The sequence below is a fragment of the Myxocyprinus asiaticus genome, chromosome 40 (genome assembly GCF_019703515.2).
Source record: "Myxocyprinus asiaticus isolate MX2 ecotype Aquarium Trade chromosome 40, UBuf_Myxa_2, whole genome shotgun sequence".
Classification (NCBI taxonomy): Eukaryota; Metazoa; Chordata; class Actinopteri; order Cypriniformes; family Catostomidae; genus Myxocyprinus; species Myxocyprinus asiaticus.
Window position 1 is genome coordinate 28,665,809 of NC_059383.1, and position 20,739 is coordinate 28,686,547.

General features: G+C 38.1%; 1 protein-coding gene across 1 annotated transcript in view; it reads right to left on the bottom strand.

Annotated features, from left to right (window-relative positions):
- LOC127431075 (breakpoint cluster region protein-like) overlaps window positions 1-20,739 on the bottom strand; it is a 108,842-nt gene that overhangs the window by 54,995 nt on the left and 33,108 nt on the right. The gene's annotated exons all lie outside the window — the stretch shown is intronic.

Genomic DNA, 20,739 nt, shown 5'->3' on the forward strand with positions numbered 1-20,739 from the left:
AGGAAGCCTGGGAGATGAGCTGCTGCAAACCTGTCAAAATCTTAGCATGTGTGCCTAATGTTGCGGTACCTTGCCAAAGGCCTTCAGATAATCCTATCATTTGGGTTCAAAAGAAAAGAGGGATGGGAGGAATTTGTGAAAGGAATAGACCTTATTCACCTTAGCGCCATCTTTGATTTTTAATGGGAATGACAACGAGGCTGTGAGGGATAGACTTACCATCTCTTCAATGGCACAAACAGTATAAAACTGTAAAAAGCTCTTAGATCACATCTGATTTTGGAGTCTGGAGTTCTTTGTATACTGAATGTTCTTGGACAGATATTTTATCAATGTTTTGTCCACAGAATGATCCAAAAACACTTTAAACTACAGTATAGCCCACTGAAGAGATGATAAGTCTAAAATGGTGATTGCATTACATAACCAACTACATTTACAAGCTTGTTACAACTCGATCAAATTGCACGGTAACTGAACTAATAGAGCGCTGCACTTGCACTTGCGATGCAAAGGATCGGGTTACGAGTCCTGAAGAGCACCCAAGTGGACATGTGAGCCGAAAGTGTCACTGAAGTACCATAAAATGACATGGTTGCTTCAGCAAATGCATTTTAAACACATTTGCTTTTTATAACATGGTGGTTTAGGTTTAAGGTTTAGGGTCGATAGGTCGGTTTTGTTGATTTAAATTTAGATGGAAAAACTAGGAAAAAAGAGATAGAAAATGACAGATCAAGGATAAAGAAGTCACTCTATTCTCTTCTCTTCATTTCCCTAAATATCCAATTTTCTGACAATTTAATACCCCCACCATCACAAGCACACAAAAAAAGAAATGAATATGAAAAAAAAAAAAAAAGGGGGGAGGTGAAAATTAAACAGAAATTATGAGTGAAGCACCCCAGGCTATGACTGAATCAAATGGGGATCACATAGAGAAGCTAATTTGATGAGTGGTGTCATTTTAAGGGCATAAAATAACAAAGGAATACAGTCTGTGTTAGCTGGTATTTGCTTTTGGAGACTTCTCCTCCACTGATAAAAGACAGTCAGGTTGTAACCGAGACACTGGGCTGTGGTGCTCATGCAGGCAATGCGAGAATCAGACTCATTTCTCATCAGAACATTTCCTGACCCCCCTTCCTGATCTCCTTGAAATTTCCTGTCCTTTTTCTCTGTCCTATCAATAAAAATAGCAAAAAAGCCTCAATTTAAAATGTATAAAGCAACAAAAAATACAATTAAGCAAGCATTTGTGTATTTGAGAATTGCCCATTGTAATGCTAATAGAAAAACACCTAAATTCTGAATGGGTTGGGATGATCAACTAGTGAATTTGTGAGGTCGACTAGTTTATCTAAATTTATTTATTTTGCTTTTGTTTTAAAGGGAATTAATTTAGGATTGGCTTTTGTAACAAATCTACCACATTCAACAATAATTTTTATGACAATTACTTTCATACTACAAATCTGTTGTTGTAAGCAATGATTCCATTATCATGCGGGGTTGACGCATCCTCCGTGAGCGGTGCGTTTTCGTTTCGGCGCCCATATTAACAAATGACACCGTTTACACTGCAAGCGCGAGTCGCAAGGTGAAGCGTCCCAGCGGCAGCGGCAGAGCCTATTTTTGCCACGCGGCTCACACTGAGCTCAACGGCTCTGAGTGCAGTACAGCACTAAAATAATCAGGAGATTATTGAAAAGACAAAAGCTAATCAAAATTATTCAAACCGAACATATAGTACACTTCAATTTATGTCTGCATGCAAGTAAACTCAATAAAATAAATAAAATATAGAATTAATAAACTGCTGGACCTTTTGCCATTCTGTGTATATAGGTGTACAGTTTAGACACAACATTATCCAAATCACAACCAAGTGTGCTGATAAAGATGAAGTGCAAGTGACTGCCCACTGTTGCCCTTGAAGCAGCAATAACCTCAGCTTATAACGACCTTAAATTAAAGATTTGGCATAGGACCCCATAGATAACTTTATTTTCTGCACAGAGGCGCTGCTGTTTCTCGCGGAAGAGACGCGGCCAATGTGAATGTCCAACACGACCGCCCTGCTCACGCGTCGCTCACACCTTGCTCACGCCACGCTCACGGAGGATGTGTGAACCCGGCATTTCTATTATCCACTATGCAAAGTCAATGGGTCTCTATTTTTTTAAGGACAAAGACAGTTCAGTCTAATAAAAGGTTATAGTTACTTAGCTTATTTGTTGAATATCTGTTCATATATTTAGCTATAAGAATCATGTCTGATGACTGATGACACTAAACTGATGACACTAAACCAGCCTTATTAAAAAGGGCTTCCTTAAGACTAGTCGATATTAAAAATATGAAGTTTTCCACATTTCTAGTCTAGACATCCAATAATCCCAAACCAGATTATTCCAAATATGTGCTATGAGTAAAAAGAGGCACTTTGCTTTTTGAGGGTGATAGTGATCTCAGTGGCATATTTATCTGCAAAGAAATAAATACAAGAAATGATTGGGTTGAAAACTGGAAAGCAGCCAAATGTGGTCTCTTCCGTTTACACGTCTAAGCCCCCTAGTGTGAGTAAATAAGCCTTTGTCTCGGCAAGGGGAAGAGTGAATCACAACACACCCCAACACAGATAGCCACCCGGCAATCAACACTGCTCCATGCTGCCATTCTCTTCCCATCTCTATCTCTCTTTGCTCTGACCACACTTACACACTTAGCATATCAGAACAGGATGAAAATGTTTCAATAGCTAGGTTTCCATCCAAGTTGCAAATGTAATTTATAAAAAAAACATATCACAAAAACAATTTTCGAATAAAGCCATGTTTCCATGCCATATGTTCAAAATGTCTTTACCGCGCTGACCTATAATAAAATATTTTTTTTTAAAGTTTCAATAAACCTGCTCAATTCAATTTTATATTAGACTTATTTGCTCTGCAAACTCTATGCAAGCACTGGATTTTCTAGGAACGTTATTTCAGGTTGACCAGAGCAACATTTCAGATGTGATGACTGGTGCACTGGTTAGTCCAGTTATGAACGAGTTAGAGTCACATGACTTTTCTTGATGCACATCTTGTATTCCTAATAATTCAGTAGGAGTTCATTCGGTAAATGTGTTTCCATTGTTTATGCACATTTCTTCTTATCGAATAAAACATTTATCCACCTCAAGTGAGCGTATATGTTTTTTTATGCACATTTTGGAGATTTTATTTGTATCTTGGTGGTTCCATCCAGCAGTTTTTATGCGATATCCCAAAATACGCATAAAAATACATGGCTGGAAACCCAGCTTATCTAGTTGTATTTAGTAGTGCCCGACCGATATATCGGTATCAGCATATATTTTACCGATATGCGCCGATATGAAAACTTTTTTTCATAATATATAATGCAGAAAACAATGCTTTAGAACTGGTGTCATAGCATAGTTTGTCCTGCAGAGTGCGCTCCGACTCCATTGTTTACAGAGCTGAACTGACGGTGGCTCTGCAGACAGGGCGGAGTTCAGCAGTGTCATCACGGTAAGTTGTTAACTAGTCTGTTAAATACATACTGGAAACTTAATGACCCCATCATTTTCCCTTTTCAATATAACTAATATAACGTTAACCTTGTCCCTGACAACCATGTCACTCATGTATGTTTGCTGTTATAATAATAATTTTAATTATAATTGTATTTATTTATTTATCACATGTTATACAGTTGCACGTATACAGTGAAATTCTTTTCTTTTTTTTTCACAGCTATAGTTTGTCAGTGCAGTCAGTAATGTAGCAGATTGAAAGTTAAACATCAGAACATCTTTTTGCAGCTCGGTGCGGTGGTGGATTTTGTCTGTTGAGTGTTGATTTCATGCTATGTTATTACCTAGTTGGTGAGACAATGCTGGAAAGTAAAATAAACAACGTCCGTCTTTTACTCTCCGTGATAACAAGCTTATAGCTAACTAGCTAATCACGTAGCTACTTTCATAGCTTGTCAGCTGAGTGGAAGCTAATGAGTAAACATGTATTCACCAAAATGTTTCATTTAGGATTCACAGTTTGGTACCCCTTCAACCGAACAATTCCAGCCGTGTCATTTATAAAATGTAATATTTAAAAGTCTGGTTTTCCACTGTTGAAAGTTTCCCCTGAACTTGTATAGCAGAATCCGGTGTAACACGGCAGCCGCTGTTTATCTAGACTCTGCAGTATTAATATAGTTAGCATTTGACTGATACTAAACAGTAATTCTGATGTTTATTTAGCATTTGTTTTGTTTTTATTTATTCTTTATTTTAATGGTCAGCATTTGACTGATACTAAACATACAGTACTGATGTTTATTTAGCTATTTAATTTGTATTTATTCTTTATTTTAATGGTCAGCATTTGACTGATACTAAACATACAGTACTGATGTTTATTAAGCTATTTATTGTATTTTTATTTATTCTTTATTTTCTCAGTGTTCATTTCTAGAATTTGTTGACAATGTATATTAATGTCAAATATTCTTTGATAAAAATATTTAAGAAAGCAGCCTTCTGAATACCTTTGCATAGTCATATCGGTGCAAAATCAGAGAAAAATCCACATAGAAAAGGTCTGTTTTCATTAAAGTTCAAAAATTAAATATATCAGCCACCACATCGGAAATCAGTGAATTTTCCCTCTCTAAAATCGGTCTCGGTCTCAAAAATACCATATCGGTCAGGCTCTAGTATTTAGTCATTTAAAAGCTGTCTGGCTGAACTGACATCTGTATTACAGCAATGTGCTTGCAACCCTGCCTGTCCTGTTATGTACTGTAAACAAAGAGAGATGTGTGTTATATGATTTCTTGAGGAGGGAGGCACTGTTGCAGACAAGAGACACCTGAGAGAGATTGAAGTCCTCAAAAATAGTTCCCTTCGATTGAATCATGACTAATTCAGCTAAGTCAGAGGAAAATCCCAGATGAGTCTTATAAAAGAAAGCAGAACAGGGACTGTCTTATCTAGCACCCTTCCAAATGGTTACTCCGTTTCCCAATCTAGTTGAATGATAACATTTTATTCTAGTTGAGAGAGAGCGAGCATGCTTAACATTTCAAGGAGTTGGCTGCATGGCTCAGCAGGAACCCTGGATGATATCAACTGTGATTATGTCACAATTGATTTCAGCTTTACACAATTTGCACTCATGTCAGACTTACCAAAGCCACATTGTTTATATATCCCGCAGAACCGCATGGCAGACGGCGGGTGGCCCAGTGAGGCGACTTCCTGCCAACTGTTTGATCACTCCAAGCACTGGAGCCTACTTTTCTCAGCAGATACTACTAATGACTCCATTAATTAACAAGTCTTGTCATCTGCATGACTTTGATACTTTGCAACTCCCTACGAATTCGACAACCATTAAAATCTTTGAGACAAGTGAGCAATTATCAGCAACCAGGCCTACCCCTTACAAAAATCAAGAGTTCTGGCAACATGCTGCAAAATTTGCCGCAAATTCACCACTCATTTTCACATGCAAATGATCTTTGCAGCAAACACTTGTCGCCAAAGGTTTGCTGCAGGTTCACCACTACCGGTGAAGAGCTGCAAACTTCTGGCAAACATTTGCGGCGAATCGTAATTAGTGGGAAATTTATTGCAAGTTTGCAGCAAGTTTGTAAGAACTTTAGATTTATGTAATTGAAGAGCGTAACCACAGAAACCTGCTATTACATAGGAGTGTAAATAAGTAAATATTTGTTTAGAGTAGTTTCAACATGAAACATAAGACGGGTATACTGCTTATCCATGCAAAAGTCACAGCCGTGAGGCTAGTGTGTTGCGGGTGTGTTGCTAGAGCATTGCTAGGCAGTTGCTTACAGGCCCAGGTCAAAAAAAACTAACCCACAAGTCTGAATGACTCTGGTCTTCGTATGGCTTAAGTCCATCCTGCAATGCAAGTCTGCGGGATATTTTTACCTGTTTTATTGTCCGGCATGTAAAATAATGAGTCTGAATATAATATAATAATGGTCTCATGCCATAAGCACTCCCGACACTTCACTGTGTGTATCACTCCGCTTGTGTTCATACCGTTCTAAACTAAAGTGTAAGAGCAGTGCAGATGTTTTAAAAGCTATCGGTCTCTTTACATTTAATTTTGTGACATTACATATTTTAGCCAGCAAGTGGCAGCAATTACCATTTTTGTGTGTAATATGAGCCAGTTGGTGAAGCGTGTCAGCGTCAGTCAGTGTTTACATTCAACAGCACTCTGTGATCGCTCGTAGTACTATTACACGACTAAAGCTAGGAAATTGCTTTAAACGGCCTTAAACTAACAACTTCAGCATTAAGGCTCATCACAGCTGAGAGATACAACAAACTGATTAATTACAAAAACTCGAGGCGCTTACCTCTTACCGGATTTTCCACACTTGAGAGAAAATACTGTTCAAAATGGTGGAGGAGATTGCGGTTTCTATAGTGAAAGACTGTTGCACAATGGCTACTGTGAAATAGGGAGGAATACCCCCGCTTGGACAGCTATTTTTCTACTGAGAAAATAGGATGAATTATCGGTAATCAGTGAATTTTCCCTCTCTAAAATCGGTATCGGTCTCAAAAATCCCATATCGGTCGGGCTCTATATGAAGGTACATGACAACGATGTACTAAAAACTGAAAAGTTTTTCCTTTGCGTTTTTGAAAAGTTTGGCATACAGACGACAACGTAGTCAAAACGATCCCCGTTCACACGGATCTGCGAAAACAACTAAAAAGGCTGTATTATGCATGCCAGGCCAGTAGTTGGCGATGTCACTTTATAAAGAAACACTATGCGCCTGCGCACATAAGCATTCTTCCACAGAGCGGTGAATACAAACAATGAAGATGGCGAAAGCATCGATCAGTTTTGTCTGGACAGATGATGAGGCTGCTTTATTACTACAATTATTTTGCTGGAGAAGCGTCAATAAACTCAAAATCTTGAGCAGCACAAACACAGTCCTGTAGTCTGCCATTGTAGTTTTTAATGTCTCGCGCGCATGCCTATAGACTGAACTCTCAAGATTATTCAATAAAGTTTGCTCATTTTTGCCATCACTTCATCTCCTGCCTTCTTCTGTATTCCCCCTGCTGACTCTTGGGCTGGTAGGAGAGTAAGTTAACATAACAAGCTGTTGATGTTGACTGGTTCTGGATATCAGACAGAACTCTGATATATGGATATCTTCTGATGGAGAGAGAGGTCTTGTGTACACTGGATCTAACATGCATTTTCACTGCCTCTCATGTTTTCATATTCTAAGCATATCGTTGAATACTGTACATGGTATCACATCTCTGTCTATAGGCTATATACATAAGCGGTAGGTGAATGAATTGCAAGATAAAGGTACATCAAAAGTATATAAATAAATAACATTTAAAATACAAATACATTTTTCCCATCTGAAGCCATTCATTCATTTCACGATTTTCAAATTGCAGGTTCTGCCTACTGTACAATGTTCACACTCCATACAAAACACTCCAAATGAATAAATTGTTGATTATTGTTATTTGCACAGACACCAGTATTCATATTGATAATTATACATCTCAAATTGATGCCCATCAATCCATCATTCTTTATATAACACGTAATACGCGTGCGCATGACGTCATCGTTTTCACAAATATGCGTTTATGTTTACACGGAGACGATAACGGCATCATTTTCAAAAACTTGCACTTTGCAACCAGTTTTCAAAAGTTTGCGTTTTCAGGCCCCAAAACGGCATTGTCGTGTAAATGAACAGCCAAAACGCATAAAACATTTTCCGTTTTTAGTTGAAAACGTTGTCATGTAAACGGCGCCTAAAATGTAAGGTATTTCAGTGGTACTAACTTCATTAGTACTGTTTTTCAACCCTTCTCATAGGGGAACAGTATTTGTAGTCCAAACATTTTAAAAATTCATAGTGTTCTCTTATTTGCAGAGGTTATTTGACTGCTTGGTGGGCCTAATAATAATGACAAAGGGCTTAGTTCTGTCTTTACTCAAAATCGTTAGCATTTCACAAATATGTTATGCAAGTACCGCTATAACTTATCCAATGGTCAAAAACTATGCCAATTTCAGTCTAGTATTTAAGACAAAGGTGAAAAGAAAGGAGTTAAACGTATGTCTCCTCAGCATGACTAAACCCACACACGCACACAAACCAAGGCCAGCGGGAGTGTAATTTGTAGTGGCGTACAAACAGTGGACGCAGAGTTGTTTCTTATCATTAGCAAACAGGAGCCTCTAACAAAGGGGCAAATCTCTCTTAATGTCCTGTTAAACAGATGCCCAGTATCATATCCCTGCCATTGTAGCATTATAGCACTCCTTTTAGAACCTGGGCTGAAAGATGTGTTACCTAACTTGGAGCTGTAGCCTAAGTAACCAATGCAAACTGAGCAGTTGGCGCATCCCATTCTGATTGGCTGCCACCTGTAAGCCCAGCGACAATTGGGGAGGAGTGGGTTTGGGAAGTTTTTTTGCTCTAAACCACAAATTACACCATCCTTACTTTATATCTAGTCTTCTGAGCAGCCAAACATTCATTAAAAATGACATCACAGAACTGTGGGCTGTGGTTTTTCTTCTTTTGGAGTTTGTATAAGATTTTATTTTTAAGAAAAGTGTCATTATAAAGACAATGAAATATGTATATAATGTTTATGACTTAAGACAAAAAATATCTAGAGTTTTTATAAAGAGTTTTCTTTAGCTTTCCAGCAATTGCTTTACACTGTCAGAAAAAAAAAGGTGCAAAAGTTGCACCTTTAGGGGTACAACAGCTTCTCACTGGGGCAGTACCCTCAAATGTACACCCACTGTACCTTTTATATGTTAATTGGAACATATTTGTACCTCAACTGTCCCAAAAGAGTACATATTAGTACCCTAAATGTCTTATCTGTCCCTAAAAGGTACATATTAGTGCCTTAAGGTGTAAAGAAGGCACAGTGGGTGTATCTTTGAGAGTACTGCCCCAGTGACGAGCTGTTGTACCCCTAAAGGTACAATTTTTGCATGTTTTTTTTTTTTTTTCTGACAGTGGACAACCTTTAATGTGGCATGGATGGTGAGGGGAAGAATCTGGCATGATTATGTGGTATTAAAGCCTAGATTATCCAAATGACTATAGTGATATTTCCTAGTACTAAAGAGAGGCACTTCAAACCACACTGATTTTGTGGTTTTGTTCACAGTGAGACTTTGAACACGGAGAGCTCTGTGGCAACTAACCAGTGGAGTGTATCTTTTAAAAGCCTCCTACAAAAGCTTCTTTAGCCTTTTGTGTCATTTTACATTATTTGAAGCAGGGTTACCCACATACTGTTTAAACTGTCTAAACAGCCTAGAGAGAAAAATTAATTCAACTTAGTCTAATAAAATGAATGTTACTATAACTACATTTTTGCAAACAGACTTTTACGTTTCGCCCTCAACGCATTTCTGCAGTTTTCTGGTGAAACTAATACTAGAGGCACTACAACAACTGTGCGTTTTATTCACGGTCACATAAATCATGAGTATAATGGCTGATTATGACTTTATAAACACTTATTTTTACAATATTACTCACACACTGCTATGTAATGATAGACACACTTTTACTCTAACACATCATTTGACAAACAATACATTGCGATTAGCTTGCATGGTAGCTCACTTGATAGAGTGTAGGACTTTGAACTTGAAAGACCACTGTTCGAGCCTAGCACACAAGCGGACAGACGAGACCAAAGTGTCATAGAAGCGACACGAAATTTAGTGGTTGCTTCAGAATATGTGCTTTTCATGTCGAATTTGCTTTTAAAACACTATCGATTAGGTTTAGGTGTTGGTAAGCATAAGGATGGCTGCTTTGTTCGCCTTTTATATATCTTTTAGAACACTATCTGTTAAGTTTAGGCTAAACGTTTACGTTAGGGAGGTACGTTTCACTCATTAAAACATCCATCTAAAATTCACCTTACAAACCTAGTCCAATTACAACATTTAACTTGCTTTTGGCACCCCCTGCTGGACATTTCACTGGGAAACAGCAATCAAACGTTTAATACACCACGTAATTTTGGTTTGCAAAAATGTTGCCATGGTCACGTAAAATTCATGACATCAGGCAGAAATAATTGCATCATCCCAATAATGTTTTTTTTTGTTTTGTTTTTTCCCCAAAGTATCAACTTTTTCTCAGATGTTTCTCCTAATATTCCTAACAATCAGCCTAACACCTTCTTTTGTGTTTCACACAATAAAGAAAGTCATATGGGTTTCAAACAACATAAGGGTGAGTAAATTATGAGGAAAATGTTCATTTTGGGGTGAATTATCCCTATAAGCAATAGTATCCAATTGTTCTCCTTTAATCTCACTGCTTTCCTAAGGGAAGGATAGTAAAGTATTCTGGGTATAACATACTGTAGATACAGTTGGTGACAGCAGGAGGGCTTCACATTTACCTACAAACTACACACACTGTATATATCGAGGGACATCTTTTTTCCTTCCCATCTTTCTCTCTTTCCCTCTCTGAATTATCTTGTTAGTTTTTTGGAGCAACACATGGTTCATTCATCGTTCATTCTTCATGTCACATTAATGCAGTTCTTCACTCTATCAAAACGACAGAGCACTGTGAGATGTAAAAGATACATCCCACTGTAACACATCATTACATCCTCCAGCTGCTCTGGAGACAAGATCTTTCCTTCCTCTTCTCCTTTGGGAAGAGCTAATTTATACAATTTAGGTTTAAAGAGCACATTTATGAAAAAACTCTCAGCTAGCCTGTGAGACGAGGCATGCGGATTGAAGGATTAATGCAGTTCTCTCAGTTTTACTCTTTGCTATAATTGAGAATTCCAGATGGGGCTTCTACAGAACTGCCACCTTAAAAAATTGGTTATTTAATATAAGCCTAGCAAAAAACAACAGCTAGCCTCAATTAACATCTCTGCATCTCTTTCAACCTGTTTCACACTCTCTCTATTGCCCCTAACATTAATGCCTAATCTCCCAAAAACATCTTGCTACTGTGTTCTATCACTTTTGCTATGATGTTTCAACCATTCTTCATGGTATACAACACTTATGCTGAGCAGCGTGCATGTATCTGTGTCTATTTGTATGTGGTGTATGATCTTGGAATCAGACAGATTGTGAGATCTGGGGATACAAAGGCAAAGTCAACTTGACAGGTAACCGTGTATAAATGAGCAACCCCTCCTATGACAGAAGTGAGAGAAGGTTTAAAAAAAAAAAAAAAAAACCTCCCAAACAGCTGCCTCAAAGATGCCTTAGAGACGACCTCCACCATGAGACTCCACCAGTGGCGACAGCAGATCTGGCCCAGACTCACAAGCATCAGGCCCCCCCTCCCCAATGACAATTATTCCTCATTCTCAGAAAACTCTAAATTCCATTCTTACTGAAATTTACATAATGTTAAATTCTGTTTTTACAACAAACAAAAAAAAAAACAAACAAAACAAAAAAAATTCACTCAAAGTTCTAAATTCTGTTATCACAAAATGACAATATTCACTAAATTCCAAATTCCATTCCAATGAAAATTCTCATTCTTAGGAAATTCCATCCTTACAAAAAAATCTTGATCCTATGACAACAAAAACGAAATTACAAAAATGTTCAATTCCGAATTAAATACGTATAAAATCTAATCTTTTAAGAAATCCCAAATTCTATACTAATGAATATTCTCATTATTATGATATACCTAACTCCGTCCTCATGAAAATTATAGTTCCTTTGAAAACAATAAACAAAACTACTAAATTTTACAATTCTTATTAAATCCAAATCCAGTCTGAAGTTATCTTGCGGGCTAACATAGATGAGGCTGGTCAAAATTGCGACTAGGCCAGCAGAAAAAAATCCTTATTATTGAGCCCTGTGATCAATTCAGCTTTTTTGATATTGACAAAGTTTATTACAATCCCCTATACATGTATTTCACATGTTTCCCTCTCATCCACCTGCTAGTGAAAGCAACTTTTCTCTGAGATTTAACGTCTCTCCATTTTAAAATGAGGATAATGAACCTCCATCAGCAGAGCTAGGACTCTGTCAAACAAAAGAGTGGAGCGTGTCCTAAAATGATGTGGAAAGACCTCCGTGCGCGTGCTGGGGGGTCTGGGGCTGAAGTGGAGGGAGGTTGGGGGAGGTGCTGCTACCAAACCTCTGCAGTGCTGCACCATCTTTAAACCACCACCTACCAGATGTGCACTAACTGCCACACAAAAACACACACTGTACAGTGAATCAATGGCATTGGGTGTGCGTACATGCAAACAAAATCAATTGGATCACTCCTCAAGGTCAAAGAGATGAAAGTGAGACACATGTGATGTGCACACACAAGCACTTAACCACTAGAAAGCAAAGCTAATGACAGCAGCAAAGCAGCATATTTTACAGTACTACAGCCTATAATAAAGAGCAAAGTATATGAAAAAGAAAATGACATATACACTTACTGTGCAGTGCCACGTTTACATTAGTACAACCCATGACAGAGCACAGATCACCAGAAAACAGCTAAAGAGAGAGAAAGAGAAAGGGATTGAGAGAGATAATGAGGTGGAGGAGGGTGAATGCAGCATGTGTCATCCTACAAGAACAAAAAAATTTTTGCTTTCGGTCATCATTGTGGTATGAGATGCTGAGAAAAATCAATAAATTCAGGGTGGATTCACAAAAGCTGCCATTCAATAGCACAAATTGAATGTGACCTATTCCCCTGATATTTCAACAACACCCCTCAGGCCACAAAAACCTCTCTCACAGATCACACACACACACACACACACACACACACACACACACACACACACACACACACACACACACACACACACACACACACACACACACACACACACACACACACACACACACACACACACACACACACACACACACACACACACACACACACACACACACACACACACACACACACACACACACACACACACACACACTTAAGACAGGCTGGACCACAATCAAAACCCTTTGCCAGCCATTTTAGCTAGGCTATATATCTGAGCTGACAATGGTAAAACACTGTAAAATAGAATTACAGTTGAAGTCAGAAGTTTATATACACTTAGGTTGAAGTCATTAAAACTAATTTTTTAACCACTCCAGATTTAATATTATCAAACTATAGTTTTGGACATCTACTTTGTGCATGACATGAGTAATTTTTCCAACAATTCTTTACAGACGGATTGTTTTGCTTAAAATTTACTATATCACAATTCTAGTGGGTCAGAAGTTTACATACACTAAGTTAACTGTGCCTTTAAGCAGCTTGAAATATTCCAGAAAATGATGTCAAGCCTTTAGACAATTAGCCAATTGGATTCTTATAGGAGGTGTACTGAATTGGAGATGTACCTGTGGATGTATTTTAAGGCCTACCTTCAAGCTCAGTGCCTCTTTGCTTGACATCATGGGAAAAATAAAAAGCAATCAGCCAAGACCTCAGAAAAAAAAAAAACTGTGGACCTCCACAAGTCTGGTTCATCCTTGGGTGCAATTTCCAAATGCCTGAAGGTACCACGTTCATCTGTGCAAACAATAGTACACAAGTATAAACACCATGGGACCACGCAGCCATCATACCACTCAGGAAGGAGATGCATTCTGTCTCCCTAGAGATGAACGTAGTTTGGTGCGAAAAGTGTAAATCAATCCCAGAACAACAGCAAAGGACCTTGTGAAGATGCCGGAGGAAACAGGTAAACATGTATCTATATCTACAGTAAAACGAGTCCTAAATCGACATATCCTGAAAGGCTGCTTAGCAAGGAAGAAGCCACTGCTCCCAAACTGCCATAAAAAAGCCAGACTCCAGTTTGAAAGTGCACATGGGGACAAAAATCTTCCTTTTTGGAGAAATGTCCTCTGGTCTAATGAAACAAAAACTGAACTGTTTGGCCATAATGACCATTGTTATGCTTGGTGGAAAAAGGGTAAGACTTGCAAGCCGAAGAACACCATCCCAACCGTGAAGCATGGGGGTGGCAGCATCATGTTGTGGGGGTGCTTTGCTGCAGGAGGGACTGGTACACTTCACAAAATAGATGGCATCACAAGGAAAGAAAATTATGTGGATATATTGAAGAAACATCAAGACATCTGCCAGTAAGTTAAAGCTCGGTCGCAAATGGGTCTTCCAAATGGACAATGACACAAGCATACCTCCAAAGTCGTGGCAAAATGGCTTAAGGACAACAAAGTCAAGGTACTGGAGTGGGCATCACAAAGACCTGACCTCAATCCGATAGAAAATTTGTGGGCAGAACTGAAAAAGTGTGTGCGAGCAAGGAGGCCTACAAACCTGACTCAGTTACACCAGTTCTGTCTGGAGGAATGGACCAAAATTTCAGCAACTTATTGTGAGAAACTTGTGGAAGGCTACACAAAATGTTTGACCCAAGTTAAACAATTTAAAGGCAATGCTACCAAATACTAACAAAGTGTATGTAAACTTCTGACCCATTGGGAATGTGATGAAAGAAATAAAATCTGAAATAAATAATTCTCAACTATTATCCTGACATTTTACATAAGTAGTGATCCTAACTGACCTAAGACAGGGAATGTTTTCTACAATTAAATGTCAGGAATTGTGAAAAATGGAGTTTATTTGGCTAAGGTGTATGTAAACTTCTGACTGTATATCCAGAGAAATACCCCCGAAAGACCCCATTAAGAGTAGAGAGAGCACATCAGCCTAAAGGGAGAATGGAAAGGCATAGTGATAATATTCATTGGGGATGGATGTGTCACTTAAGCAGCCATCATGCAATCAATACTTTTCACAACAAATACCATTCTTGGTTGACAAGCAGTTCTTCCTCACTCTGACTGATAAAATGACTGCAAAAAACATTAAACAACTAAAGAAAACTTGAGGTTGGATTGATGCAGTGACTTCCTGTTCTTTTTATCGGTCCGTTCCTCTCACTGAAGAAGGACTGTGGCAGTCTTGATTGTCAAGAGCGATCTTGAAGATCTGCAGAATTGGAGCACCCATCCGTCATTCAAAATGTTTAATACATCCCCCTTGCGTGTTATTCATTTTTGGTTCTTATTTTTGGCATAATTATACAATAAGAGTGTAGCACTCTTGGCTCCATTTAACAAATGTTACCATGTTTAGAAGTATTCTGCTAAATTCAAGATGTAAAAAAAAAAAATCAGGCATGTGATCGGGTAAGCACAAAAAGCAGGCAAATGTACCAAGCAAATTATCAACCCCCCCAATCAGTTATCAACATTAATTAACATGAACTAACAATTAAAACTACTTCTATAGCATTTATTAATCTTGGGTAATGTTAATTTCAACATATATATAAAACTTTTCAATCAAATGTTGTATATGTTAACATTAGTTAATGCACTAGGAACTAACGTTAACCAACGATTAATAAAAGCTGTAAAAAAAAAAAATAAAAAAATAAAAAAAGATTGTTAATTGTTAGTCATGATACCTAATGTTAACGAACAGAATAATAATTATAATTATATTTATCACACATTATACATTTGCACATATACAGTGAAATTCTTTTTTTCACATATCCCCAGAGTGCTAGTAATAGTTGATCAGCACAAAACAAAGTGCAAAATTTATGAAGTCTATAACCAACAATTGAGAAAGGATCATTTTAAAAAGCTCCGCAATTTGGATTGTAATATGATAAACACTGGATCATCTCATAATGATGCCGTCATCTCAGTGTTTTCCCAAAACCCTTTGTGGCATAAGATACTGAGATACCTCAGTGTTTTCCCGCGCACAGCGGCTAGATGGTGCCATTGGCTCATGCGGTACTAAATGAAGCTGTCAACGCAGGCTGTTTTAAATGCAGATATGGCATGCAACAGGTGTGGGGCCAGAAGGGTGGCACAGACGAGCTTTGCCACCCCACTTCGGACCCCGCTTGTGTCCTGGAGATGGTGCGCAACAGCTTAACCTGACCACGCTGCGCTTGGTCCATAACAATGTTCCGTCCTCCACAACTTGTCTAAACTGAACATTTTTAAATGTCTGCACTGTATCTGCAGGGTTTTATGATTATACATACAAGCAGTTTGATATACTGGCAATGAGTACTTAAGATAAATGTCACGATTTCTCTGCAAATATCATGTCAGTAACACGGTAATTGCAGCTTAACAACAGCTATTTTTAACCTGTCAGCAACTGTGACAACGATTCAAAGCCGTTTTATATCTGACCATTTTATTTCTCTTGATGAATTAAAATAAACGTACTTGAATGAAGTCCTAACAGCGAAAATCAGGAACCTCTGCATCCCACACTCTCAACAAAGTATGTATGTGCATGAGGCAGAGGCAGCTGTGAAGTTTGAGTAAGTGAAGTTGTTCTAAGTGAAGGTTGAATGATACTTGTTTGTATGAAAAATGCTTATCCAGAATGCATCAGACAGGACACCTGTCGATAACATATGAACCCCCGATGAAATATCCCCCCTCCATATACATATATATATATATATATATATATATATATATATATATATATATATATACACACACACACACACACACACACACACACACACACACACACACACACACACACACACACACACACACACACACACACACACACACACAACAGTTAGTTCCAGTCCTCGAATCTGATTGAACGAGAGACGTTCCATGAGTACTGATGGTCTCACACCATCACTCGGACTCATCACTGTGTGTATAATTCCGCTTGTGTTCATGTCTAAAGTGTAAGAGCAGTGCAGATGTGTTAAGAGCTACTGTATATGCGTCTCTTTACATGTAATTTTTTGACATTACATATGTTAGCCAGCAGGTGGTGGCAAAAGGTAATTTTTGTGTGTAATATGAGCCAGTTTGGTGACATGAAGTCAGCGTCAGTCAGCGTTTACATACAACAGCACTCCGTGATCGCTCGTATTACTACTACACTACTAAAGCTAGGAAATAGCTATAAACGGCTTTAAACGAACAACTTCAGCATTACGGCTCATCACAGCTGAGAGACACAACAGACTAATTACACAAACTCAAGGCGCTTACCTCTTACCGGACTTTCCGCATTGGAGAGGACACACTGTTTAAAATGGCGGAGGAGACTGCAGTTTCTATAGTGAATGACTTTTGCACACCGGCTACCACGAATTAGGGAGAAATACCCCCGCTTGGATGGCTATTTTTCCCACTGAGAAAGCTGATCTTCAGAATGCTGACAGCATCTCTGCTTGGGAAGGACAATAGGTAATCCCACACGCTCCATCTCTCTCTCTCGCTCTCTCTCTCTCACTCACACACACACATCCCCATCCATCCTTGTTTATCCAATAACTTGGAAGAAACAGCACAAGCCGTTATACTATTTCTGAAGTGACATTTTTGAATTCCTAAAGAAGGCTTGGACACATCATTTGGTTAGAACCAGCAACGGCAGATTCTGATCCGTCGCGTAAGCAAGTAGTTCCATGCACAAATGCATTTTTATGACCGTACTCAGTTTTTCCTAATTTTTTTTAAATGTACTTGTTCATTGAATTATTCTATATAAGCAATATCACACTTGCAATCGTGCTATATGGCCCGAAATCAGCACTGCTGTGATTACCTACGGCACTCGTGCCTGCGGCCGAATCACAGCAGTGCAGATGCAGGCCATATCGCACGCTTGCTCGTGTGATATTGCTTAAATATACACACACACACACACACACACACACACACACACACACGGCCAAAAGTTTGGAATAAATGTAAAGATTTTGCTGTTTTGGAAGGAAATTTGCACTTTAATTCACCAAAGTGGCATCCAACTGATCACAAAGTATAGTCAGGAAATTAATAACATGAAAAATTACTATTACAATTTGAAAAATATGTATACTTATTATATAAACTATAATAAGAACTACTTCATAAACTATGAAGTAAACTGTGTATGTATGTGTATGTATATATTTCTGTGGAGTGGTTAAAAAAAAATTCACATCCCTTAAGAAATCCAGTCCTCCATTACAATAAGTTCATTAAGCTTATAAAAATGTTCATAATATATATCCATCCTCATGTCGACCCAGATAGATTCTTGACAGAAAGCCAAGCCACAGAAACCATTTCTAGCAGACGAAAGGGCTTTTCACACTTGAAAACATTAACCCCGGGTTATTCTAAACCCCGGGTAAACAGAATCCTGGGTTACCTGTTTCATGTTTCACACTGTTCATACTTTACCCTGGATTCATCATTAATCCTGGGTATTCATGTTCCAATGTTTCACACTTTACAAATTCATTAACTCCAGGTTAACATTCTTATTTGCATATTTGCAGTGTCAATAACAGTGATTGGACAAATGCAGCTTGCGATGGACACACAACCTGTCAATGGAGCTGCTCTGCTCTTCTGTGGAAATGTCACCAAGCAAATCAGCTTTTTTGCCTTTCATCTTCTGAAATATGCCACGAAAACATAGAATACAGTGTCTTCATCATGGCAGTTATCGCGTTTGCCACAACTGTTCGACACTTTACTGGTTTCCCTCAGACGGAGAACATAAAGAGCACGTGAAAGATTACTTTCTGTACTGTACAAAGCGCATGGATATTTAATCAGGTAGGTACCGAGGTTTAACTATGATTGGTTGTCTTTTGCTGAACAACTTTCTGAAACATTCTAACATTGAATAGTTTCACACTGTATACCTTTGGCACAGCAAAATGTCCACAAATGTAGAGGATTACCGGAGCAGGGGATTACAATTAAGATAACCCAGGTTAAGCACAGTGTGAAAAGCCCTCAAGGAGGAAGTACCAAAGGTCAGCCGCCCACACAGCAAACCTCTCAACAGGAGCTGCCATCTAAGCACGCAACTGGGCAGGGTTCTAATTCAGTGCAGAATATGAGGATATAAAAGACAAAGATAATTTGCTGGATCTTCCTTAATTGTGTGGACAGTGAGCGAACTGGATAAATAAAAGAAGATAATAATTGTAGGCAAAAGAGTTTTTGTCTGGAATCAGACACTTTTTTTTTTTTTGCGTAATGCGTGTTAAAAGCCAAATCTACACTAATTCAGTTTTATTTGAAAACACATTGATTTCGCTATGTTTAAGCCTCATTAACACTGGAACAGCATTTTCATCCAAAACACTCTCCATTACCGCATCCTTTGAGTTTTCAAACGAAAATGGATTAGTGTGGATGTGACCAAAGTTTACAGTTAAAATAACATCATTACAATGTGGTTTATTGTTTAATAATTAAATTGCCATTGTAACACTTTTCAATACTGAGCTATAGTAAAGAATAGCTCCAAAGCTCCAACAGGTCCATGTCAAAAAATATATAGTATATAGTATATATAGTATAGCTATAGTAATTGCAAGTTACCATGTTCTAAACAAAAAAGAACACAGCAAGACAAACAGGACCAGTATGGGAGCATCCAGGCCCTTAACCAACCAATCAGATGACAAGGTCAGTGCAGTGTCATGGCAACACTACTGTACAGTAGTGCCCGACCGATATATCGGTCAGCCGATATATCGTATCGGGGTATATTTTACCGATATGCGCAGATATGAAAACTGTTTTTCAGAACATATAATGCAGAAAACAATGCTTTAGAATTGGTGTCATAGTGTAGTTTGTCCAGCAGAGCGCGCTCCGACTCCACTGTTTACAGAGCTGACTCTTAAGTTGACGGTGGCTCTGCAGACAGGGCGGAGTTAAACGGTGCGGATTTGAGCGGTCTCTTTTCCTTAAATTGCTAACTAGTTTGTGAAATACATACTGGAAAGTTAATAAAAAATGACCCCATCATTTTATATAACTAATATAACGTTAATCCTGTCCCTGACAACCATGTCACTCATGTTTATCACATCTGTTTGCTGTTAGCCAGCTATAGTTTGTCAGTGCAGTCAGTAATGTAGCAGATTGAAAGGTAAACATCAGAGCATCTTTTTGCAGCTCAGCAGACAACGGCAGTGATGGATTGTGTGTGGTGAGTGTTGATTACCTGATTAGTGAGACGCAATGCTGGAAAGTAAATAAAGTCCATCTTTTACTCTCCGTGGCAATGAGCTTATAGCTAACTAGCTAATCACGTAGCTACTTTCATTGTTGTCAGTGTGTAAACATGTATTCATTAGGGATGTGCGCTACGACTAATTTGACTGTCGTTTAAACGGAAGTTTTGTAACCGACTAGTCTAAAGAGAAACCAACCTTCAGAAAACAGTAAAAAATAAAAAATAATTAAAAAAAAAAAAATAATAATTTTATGCGACCCATTTAAAATATTTAATCTATTCCAAATCCGACGCTAAATTCCACTGGAAAGGGATACTAAACATACAGTACTGATGTTAATTAAGCTATTTATTTTTATTTATTCTTTATTTAAAGGGTCAGCATTTGACTGATACTAAACAGTACTGATGTTTATTTAGCTATTTATTGTATTTTTATTTATTTCAATGGTCAGCAGTTGACTAATACTAAACAGTACTGATGTTTATTTTGCTATTTAATGTATTTTTATTTATTCTTTATTTTCTCAGTGTTCATTTCTAGAATTCGTTGACAATGTATAATAATAACGTCAAATGTTCTTTGATAAAAATATTTAAGAAAGCAGC